The following is a 9,828-nucleotide window of genomic DNA, read 5'->3' as shown; positions in this document are numbered from 1 at the left end:
TCCTGCTTACTGTTGTGTCAGCACCACCTACTGGTACTCACACTCTTTTTCTTTGTAATGCTGTCAAGAAGTTCTCCCTTTACGTTTTGGTTGAGCTCTAAAAATACTTGGGGGGCATTAGAAAGAAAGTTTGTTGTTTCCTAAACTCTTTTGAGACTATACAGAACAACTTGTGCTGATGTTATTTGTTGTACGGAGAATAGATAAGAGCCTTATCCAAATATCTTAAATCCTGAGTTAGGCAAACCTTGCTCTGAAGCAGTAGAGAGGATCTGGAGAGTTGACTTCTGATTTGCATAATTTTTTCGCATGTAATCTAGTTCATCACATTTTTTCAACTGAAATACAACTGGATTCATCAGCACAGTGAATGATTCTGAAAAGATTTGTACACACACTTCATTTCACCTGTTGTGACTGTGAACAGTCCCAGCATTTCAAAGGGGGGATTCATCTCACCTAACACAGTCACGTCCAGGAGTATGTCCCCGATCGGCTGAGTGGGTCTGACCCGATGTGACTGCCACAGTTTGTCTCGGAAACTCCTCTTTGCTATTCTGGCAACAGTACAATATGTGTCATGCTGAGATTGAGGCACCTCAGCTCCCCCAAAGTGAAATCAATAGGTGTCAAGAGGGGGCATCCATTCCATGCTGAAAAAGGCATCAACAATCCTTCTGAGGTCTCTCTGTTGATTGCAATAGGTGCTCTACCAAGCTGACAGCTAGCATTAAATGCAAATGCAAGCTGAGGTTCACGTGGGACTGACACTAGCAGCTGTATCTACAGAAGGCCTATATATCTCTGTATTTTAGACACATTAAACTACTGATAGTTGCATGTTATTTTCCTGAAGGGACTACCAGGGGAGAGTCATGAGACTGTACTACTGTTAAAAACATCAGGAGTACAGAAGCTCAAGATTGGGAGACATTTCAAAGGTCATCAAATCCAGTCCACTTCAGTTATTAGCTGACTGATAGAACATATCAAGGTTTTTTACTAAATTGAAGTTGAATTCTACTTCCTTTTTGCTAGATGTCAAAATCTAGCAAACAGATGCCCAAGTGAAGCAGACAGAACTTATTCATGCATCAGAAGAGGAAAATGTAAGGATAATGAAGTCTGTTCACTCTCCTGGGAGGCAGCCAGCCAGCCATGCAAGATACATGCAGCTCTGGCCAAGCCACAGCAGATGATGTCCCTGGTCCAAATCATGGGTCAAAATAGGTAGCTAAGAAACACAGCAGGGGAGATGGGACATTGCAGTGCAGGGGCACTGGGGACACAAAAAAGCTAATGGTACTTACAGAAGGGGCTGAAGGTACTGAAAGGGCCTTAGGGAGGATGGGAGAAGGGAAGAACTTGATATTTTTGTTTGGATATCATTGAGAAACTGAAGAAGGATATAATGGGAGGAGGTAAAAAGGGAGAAATGGAAATAGGGAATGCACGATACAGGTTTGTGGGAATTTGGCTTCCTTAGTTCTGTGGAACAGTTTGGCTAATAATTTTATTATTGCAGCTTCCCCCTTGGCAGAAGCGGTGGGAGGTCTGTTGGAGACTCGCTGCCTGTAAACTTGCTCTCAGATCCATGTAAACATGCCCTCACTGCTTTTCCTCATCAAGATGCTTTCCTACTGCAATCTCTTAAATCTGTTTTGGAGTATCAGCTACGCTACAGACCAACTGTCAAACCTCTGAAACCTTTATCTTTCTCTGTACTTTGCCTCGGTACCCACTAGTTGCCCTGAGGGAGGCAAGGAGATGGCTACTACAGCACCAAAATGAAGTAAACATACATTAGCACTGGCAGGATTAATCTAACTGTCCTGATTTTCAGAGCATCTGCAGAAAGAATAGAAAGACTTTATTTTAAAATACCCTTAAAAATATAAGAAAATGTCTATTTTGCCTTTTATTTCATGTGTATTGTCTGTGGAAGATTTGCCTGAAATCCTTAAATCCCCCTGTTCCTTCCTGTGTGTTCTGGAACCCTTTGGTCACATAGTGTCAACTGCAAAGTTAAGGTTGTCAGGGATCCAAATGACTTATATCTTCCTTTCAAAGGCATCGAAATGGCTAGCCTCATTTTGTCCAGCAGTTCAGTTCTGGTCTTATATGCTACAACTGGAGCCGTAGTTTTGGGGATTTTCTTTTTTCTCAGTTCTCTCTTCGTCTTTCATTTTATTCTATTGTTTCTGTTTTGTTAGAAAACTTTGCATGTGTGCAATTCTTGTCACATAAAAGCCAAATACGTTACTTGTAGATCCCTTAACCGAATGATACATTATTAAATCTTTTCAATATCCTAGGTAAATATAACCAGCAAAAAACCATTGTCTTTGGTGAAACATTTGGAGACAACCAAACAGCAGTGGGAAAATGAAGACACTGTTGCTGTTTTGCAACTATTGCAATATAATGTCTGTAACAAAATCCAATGCAAATTGCAGAGTTAAGCCAAAGAAATTCTAGGCTGAAGTGATGATGAAATGGCAGAACATTGGACCTCAACAACAGAAAGTCTATTAAAGTATTTTAACATATTGAGTTTGAGAAGTGTAGAGCTTTAAACATTAGTAATACTGATATATTTTTAATGGACTATGTTCTGCTTGCTTTGGTGGTGATTTTTTTTTTTTTTTTTTTTTTGGTAATACAAATGTGAATCTCTCAGCCTCTAAGAAATTTCCTTTGATTTATCACACAATGTTATCAGTTGCAAAACAGCTGGTACATTGTGACCACAGGCCGTGACAACCCATTGCGTTCACCCCAACCCTTTTCTTGTTCCTACATTATTTTCTACGGGAAATTTCCCTTTAACACAGTTCATTCCACAACCACAAAGCACTGAGGTCCTCCTCCCTTCCAGCACAAGCTCCATGGGACTGCACCTCCTGGAGAAGCAATACAACCAGGGAATTACCTGCTGACCACTACTCACAAAACCAGTCTTACAAGTCTATGATTTTTTGGCAGAAAACACGCAAACAGATTTAAATAAAAATGTTATGTCAGCACTCACTCATTTGATGTTTGAGTAAGAAAGATACAGGTTTTCTTATCAAGAAGGTATTATTCACTGTGACTTCAGAAGTGCCTTTAAAAGTTTTTATCTTACATATCTTCATTCTCCAAACTCTAGTGTGGGTTTTGTTTTGTTAGTTAGAAAAAAAACCCACTATATTTTCAGCCTGGAAATTTACCACAGAAATGCTATGTGAAGCCAAGTCAGTTATAAATGAGGCATTCAAAGACTAAAGGCTGGAGAGGCACAGCAAACGTCCAAAGCAGTTCTAGCAAGAATTTGGTATCGAAAGGTGGAATGTTATCAAGAGCTACAGATCTCCTGAGATTCTAGCAAAAAACTCACTCCTAAAGCTGTCTTGAACTCTGAAACACCTCTTCCAGCTGCCCCAATTACCAGTTCTCCACATCAGACACTTCCCAGAGTTTCAGCAATGATATTGTGCCTTCTCAGAGTAATGACAAAGTGCACATCATGGCAATATCTACCGCTAGCTTTCCCTCCCACTGCTAGCCCTCCTAGTCCAGAGCTGCTGGGAATCCAACCCTGGCCAGGCCCAGGAGAGACAGGATCTCTCACTGTTTTGGCAGGTCATAGCTGAACTAAAGCTGAATCGAAAGAAAACGGTATTTTCTATGTAAGGCTTAGCCTCACTGGAGTAAAAACTCAGCAAAATACAGCAGCCAAGTTCAAGTTTTGGGAACTCCCATAAAAACCACATCCAAGTATCAACAGCTGTTCTGGTTCTGCCAGAAGATGTCTTCCTTTGAACCCTTTTTATCTAGGAACACTGTTGACAGACCTTTCTGAATACTCTGTATTCAGAGTACTGAAGATAGGAGGCTTTTCCTCAAAGAGCAGAAATAGGTGTTTGACAAGTAAGCACAATCCAGACAGTTACTCTCTGTCTCCTCCAAGAAAAAGGTAGCAGATTGCACAGAAGATCCTACAGACTGCATGCAGATTACATGCTGCCAGTTAAATCATGATAAGGAATGTACTGTAACTAAGTAAACTAACTAAACTCTCTGCTCTCTCTCTCTCTTTCTCTCTCAAACCCGAGACTTTTGTCACTTTAAATATATACTTCTTATTTATTTTTTGAAGATACCTGCATTCCTGTTTTGTAAGTTATAGAAAATTACGTTCCAAATTGTGGTGGGTTGAACCTGGCTGGATGCCCACCAAAGCCGCTCTATCACTCCCCCTCCTCAACTGGACAGGGGAGAGAAAATATAATGAAAGGCTCATGGGTCGAGATAAGGACAGGGAGATCACTCACCAGTTACTGTCACAGGCAAAACAGACTCAACTTGGGGAAAAATTAGTTTAATTTATTACTAGTCAAATCAGAGCAGGATAATTAGAAATAAAATCAAATCTTAAAACACCTTGCCCCCTGCCCCTCCCTTCTTCCCAGGCTTAACTTTACTCCCGAACTTTCGACCTCCTCCCCCCCACCCCAAGTGGCGCAGGGGGATGGGGAATGGGGGTTTCAGTCAGTTCATCACACGTTGTCTCTGCCGCTCCTTCCTCCTCAGGGGGAGGACTCCTCACACTCTTCCCCGGCTCCAGCTTGGGGTCCCTCCCACGGGAGACAGTCCTCCACAAACTTCTCCAACATGAGGCCTTCCCATGGGCTGCAGTTCTTCATGAACTGCTCCAGCGTGGGTCCCATCCACGGGTGCAGTCCTTCAGGAACAGACTGCTCCAGTGTGGGTCCCCCATGGGGTCACAGGTCCTGCCAGCAAACCTGCTCCAGCGTGGGCTCCTCTCTCCATGGGGCCACAGGTCCTGCCAGGAGCCTGCTCCAGCACGGGCTTCCCATGGGGTCACAGCCTCCTTTGGGCATCCACCTGCTCTGGCGTGGGGTCCTCCACGGGCTGCAGGGGGATATCTGCTCCACTATTAACCTCCGTGGGCTGCAGGGGGACAGCCTGCCTCACCATGGTCTTCACCACAGGCTGCAGGGGAATCTCTGCTCTGGCACCTGGAGCACCTCCTCCGCCTCCTTCTTCACTGACCTTGGTGTCTGCAGAGTTGTTCTTCTCACATCTTCTCACTCCTGTCTCTCGCTGCAACTGCAACTCCCCTGAAACTTCTTTTCCCTTTCTTAAATGTGTTATCACAGAGGCGCTACCACTGTTGCTGATGGGCTCGGCCTTGGCCAGCGGCGGGTCTGTCTTGGAATCCGCTGGCATTAACTTTATCGGACATAGGGGAAGCTTCTAGCAGCTTCTCACAGAAGCAACCCCTGTAGCCCCCCCGCTACCAAAACCTTTCCACGCAAACCCAATACACAAATCTATAAGCTGCCTAGTAGACGAAAAAGCGTCCCATATGTTCCTGAGGTTTGGGGTGATCCCAATGTGCAAATCTGTAATTGTTTTGTATCTTAAATTTTTCAAGCTGTTTTTGTTTAGACCATAAATTTAATTTGGCTTCACCAGTCCCTGAAGTTCAAAGACCTGGCACTATATTGCCTGTCTTATTTCAGTCTCCGTCCAATGAGCATTTACTCATGTCAGGTTTCAGGTCTCTATCTCAGCCTCCAAGCCCATGACACTGGTTGTTCCTTAATGTCTATAAACCTAAAAATATAAATTTTATTGTCTATCCCTCCCCTGATCACTCTTTTAAAAGCTTCTACAATGCTTTTATTTTAAATGTCTTTCTAAGGAAATTACTGTTAATTTTACCTTTGTTCTAACTTTATTCTTTCCTTTTCTTCTTCTCTCTTAAGTAACATCCAAAATTGGGAGGGGAGAGGGGAGTCTCAATAATTGTTTTTTATTATTTTTTACTTGCATTTTAGTTATATATTTACTTCTGGGCAGCAACACCTGTAGTGAGATTTTGAAAATAAAAGATTTGTCTGTTACCTGAGTTAGTCCCAAATAGAAGACTGTAAATGCTGCTAGTTTTAATCTCTAGGAAGAAAATATCTAGGATAAGGGAAGAGTATTTCAGACATAAAGAAAAATACAGGACCAATTTTAATTAAGGAACTAGAGCTGCCAGATAGTAATTAACTGTTTTAAATCTATAGCTGTGCGAGAAAACATTGGTCACAATAATAATGTTATGCAAATTAAAATGGCTGCTTCGGATAGACAGATTTAAATTTCCAGATGTCTGCCACTACATAAATTTCACACAGTGCTAATCTGTGTTCAGGTGATCTCTTGAAACATTGTTGGCAGCCTTAAACAAAGAGGCGGCAATCACAGAGACAGACAGACAAGAACAATGCCAATGTTTAGGGAAGATACACCTGTCAAAATATCGGACACCTAATTATAAAAAACTGATCTCATCATAATAAAGTTATTCAGCTTTTAAAGCGATTACAGTTTAGACATCCTCCCTGCTAATTCAATCTGTATCACCACAGGACATTTTCACTTCGACAACAGCTGCATACTACGTATCAATCCAAGAAAGGCTGAATGAAACAGCATGTGACTACATTTTTATTCTTGACATAGTCATCATACGAAGGCTTCAAGCACAGGAGCCAACTGAAGGATTGGGGTTTTTTTTCCTAAATAAAGCACAGAGTAAGAGTTCTTTGCAAGCATACATGATTAGCATATAAAGTTCAGAATGTAGGAGCTACATGAAATGAATTAGGTATACAATGGTTTTTTTATTATATATATATATATAAAATATATATCCTCAGTGGTGCCGTTCTTCTTTGTCAAACACCCAAAAAAGATCCGCAGAAAAAATAATTCGTATTTACATTTTCCATAAGAACAATATTGCCACCAGTGTAGAGCAGGTAGCATTGACCCTTGAGATGATCTGGGTACCGGACCACATTTTTTTCCCTGTTGTTTGTGGGCTGGAACAGATTGTTCTGTCCGCCTGCTCGCTGAGGGTTTGGCTGGCCATGAAGGCGCAAACATAAGCGCACCGTTTAACAGTCTGGCTTAAAAGGTCCTGTGTGATCCCAGCTCCATTAACCACCGTTCCCAGCGTTTCTGAAATGTAAGCTAGCATCAACAGGGTCTAGATAGATAGATTGATTAGAGAGAGCGGTGGGTGTTTGAGCTGAACGGCACTGGAAACAACCGAGGACGGCTAGCTGGCTAGTCCAGCTGCAGCTTCACAGTATTTCAGTTCAGCATTCAGGTCACAGTCACCAGAGTCCCCCTGCGTGGCTCAGTTGGGGTTAATTGAGCATTATGTGTGAACGTTGGATGATTAGTGATTTTAGCTGTCAGTCCGCAATTCCAGATGAAATCCCAACCAATTGATCGCTGTAATCACCAGTTCAGATTACAAAACTTTTCAAGTGCCAGTCAGCTCCATGGGCCTCACTCAGGGCAGCAATTTATTTTTGTGCAGATACTATGGATCCATGACTTGATGAAATATCGAATTGGAAATCGAGCTATTGATTCCTCTTTGTGGTATTATCCATACTTGTTTTCCATTATATATAAAAGCCCTTGTTTTATGTCAAAGAACACAATGTTAGCAGTCAGCCTGGTTGTCGCGATGTCTTGCCCTACAATCCAAATGGCAAATACTAACGTCTGCTGTGAATTTATTTTAAGGATTTCTTTCACTGCCTTCTTTCTTTCTTTATCTTATGTTTATTCTTGGGAAACTGAAAACATCCACTTTTAAACATTGCTTGCTCTTCATTAGCTATATTTAGGGTCATTCCAGGTCTTACCTATGGCACTCATTTTTTTATTTCACTGCAGATTAGCACATAAAATATTCAACCAATAGTTCAATAGTTCACTGTTCTGGGTCTGGCTGGGATGGAGTTAATTTTCTTCATAACAGCCCATAAGTGCCATGTTTTGGATTTGTGACTAAATCGGTGTTGATAACAAACCAGTGCTTTGGCTATTGCTGAGCAGTGCTTGCACAGCACCAAGGCTTTCTTTTTCCCACTCTGCCCTCGCAGTGAGTAGGCTAGGGGTGAGAAAGAAGCTGGGAGGGAACACAGCCGGGGCAGCTGACCCCAACTGACCAAGGGATATCCCATACCATACAATGTGATGCTCAGCAATCAAAGCTCAGGGAAAGGAGGAAGGTGTCACACTCATGGTTATGGTGTTTGTCTCCCCAAGTAACCTGTCGTGGTTTAACACCAGCCAGCAGCTCAGCACCATGCAGTCGCTCCCTCACTCCCCCGCCGCTCCCGGTGGGATGGGGAGGAGAATCGGGAAAGAAGGTAAAACTCTTGGGTTGAGATAAGAACGGTTTAATAACTAAAGTAAAATATTATATTAACAATAATAATAATGAAATATAATAATAATAAGAAGAAGAATAGTAATGAAAAGGAATATAACAAAGAAAGAAGAGAGAAAAAAAAGGGGAAAACAAAAAACCAGTGATGCACAATGCAATTGCTCACCACCTGCTGACCAATGCCCGAGCAGTGATCTGCCCCTCATGGCCAACTCCCCCCTGTTTATATGCTGAGCATGACGTTCTATGGTATGGAATACCCCTTTGGCTAGTTCAGGTCAGCTGCCCCGGCTCTGCTCCCTCCCAGCTTCTTGCACACCTGCTTGCTGGCAGAGCATGGGAAACTGAAAAGGCCTTGGCTTAAGATAAGCGCTACTTAGCAACAACTACAACATCAGAGTGTTATCAACATCATTCTCACACTAAATCCAAAACACAGCACTGTACCAGGTACTAAGAAGAGAATTAACTCTGTCCCAGCCGAAACTGGGACAAACCATTACGCGTGATGGAGCCCTGCTTTCCAGGAAGCAGCTGAACACCTGCCTGCCGATGGGAAGTAGTGAATGAATTCCGTGTTTTGCTTTGTTTGTGTGTGCAGCTTTTGCTTTATCTGTTCAACTGTCTCACCTATTAAACTGTCTTTATCTTGACCCAGGAGTGTTTGGCTTTTGCTCTTCTGATTCTCTCCCCCTTCCCACCAGTGGGGAGTGAGTGAGCAACTGGGTGGGCACATAGTTTCTGGCCGTGGTGAACCCACAGGTTGCAGAGATCGTTAAATAAGTTTTGACTTCTAAGTTTCTAGTTTTAGTCTCTGACAGACAACATTGTCAAGTTTGATACTTGACTACAAAATTATTACAAAATAGCTAGTGTTTTTTCAAAGTTTCTGAGTATCTCACCCCATAAGATTAAAGTGACAAAGTCAACCTCCACATTTGGAAAAAGTTTTTAATCCTCAGTACTTAAGAGTCAGAAAGAAACCCAAATCTCACACTTTTTAAACCTGCCTGATATTTTGGCACCCATGAGCCACCACTTCGAGTGCTCAGAGTCACCATCTGCCAGGCTGATATCCCTTTCTCCTCCAAGTTTGCTTGAGCGTTTAAGTGAACAACCCTGTTTGGTTTTAGCCATCATCAATGGTACTTTATAGTTCTGCAGAGAGCCTTGCACGTGAAAGTAGACTGAGAAATTCCCACTCTGGCCATTGGGCTGACACCACGGAGCAAGGTCTGCCAGTCTCCACCAAGGCCCAGGCCAGCCCAGGCCTGTCAGCGGACAAAATCCTTCCTCCATCGCCAGGTGCTGAGAGCAGGCCGCGGCCAAACCCACCCTCCCATGAGCGCCCGCTGGGAGGGACATGGCTGGGCCCCTGCTGACCGAGGGGACACGCACACAGTTTCCCTCCTGGGCAAGGGAGGCTGAGGGCAGACAGACAGACAGACAGACTGACAGACGCATCCCCCCTGAGGCCAGCTCCCTCGGTGGTGGCAGGCCTCCACAGTCCCCATGGAAACGGCCTGGTGGGCGGGGCTACGCCGGCCCGGGCCCTTCCGTTGCCATGGCAGCCG

Source organism: Gymnogyps californianus, chromosome 2, assembly GCF_018139145.2.
Source record: "Gymnogyps californianus isolate 813 chromosome 2, ASM1813914v2, whole genome shotgun sequence".
In the NCBI taxonomy this organism is placed as follows: Eukaryota; Metazoa; Chordata; class Aves; order Accipitriformes; family Cathartidae; genus Gymnogyps; species Gymnogyps californianus.
Note: the sequence above shows the minus strand (reverse complement) of the source record.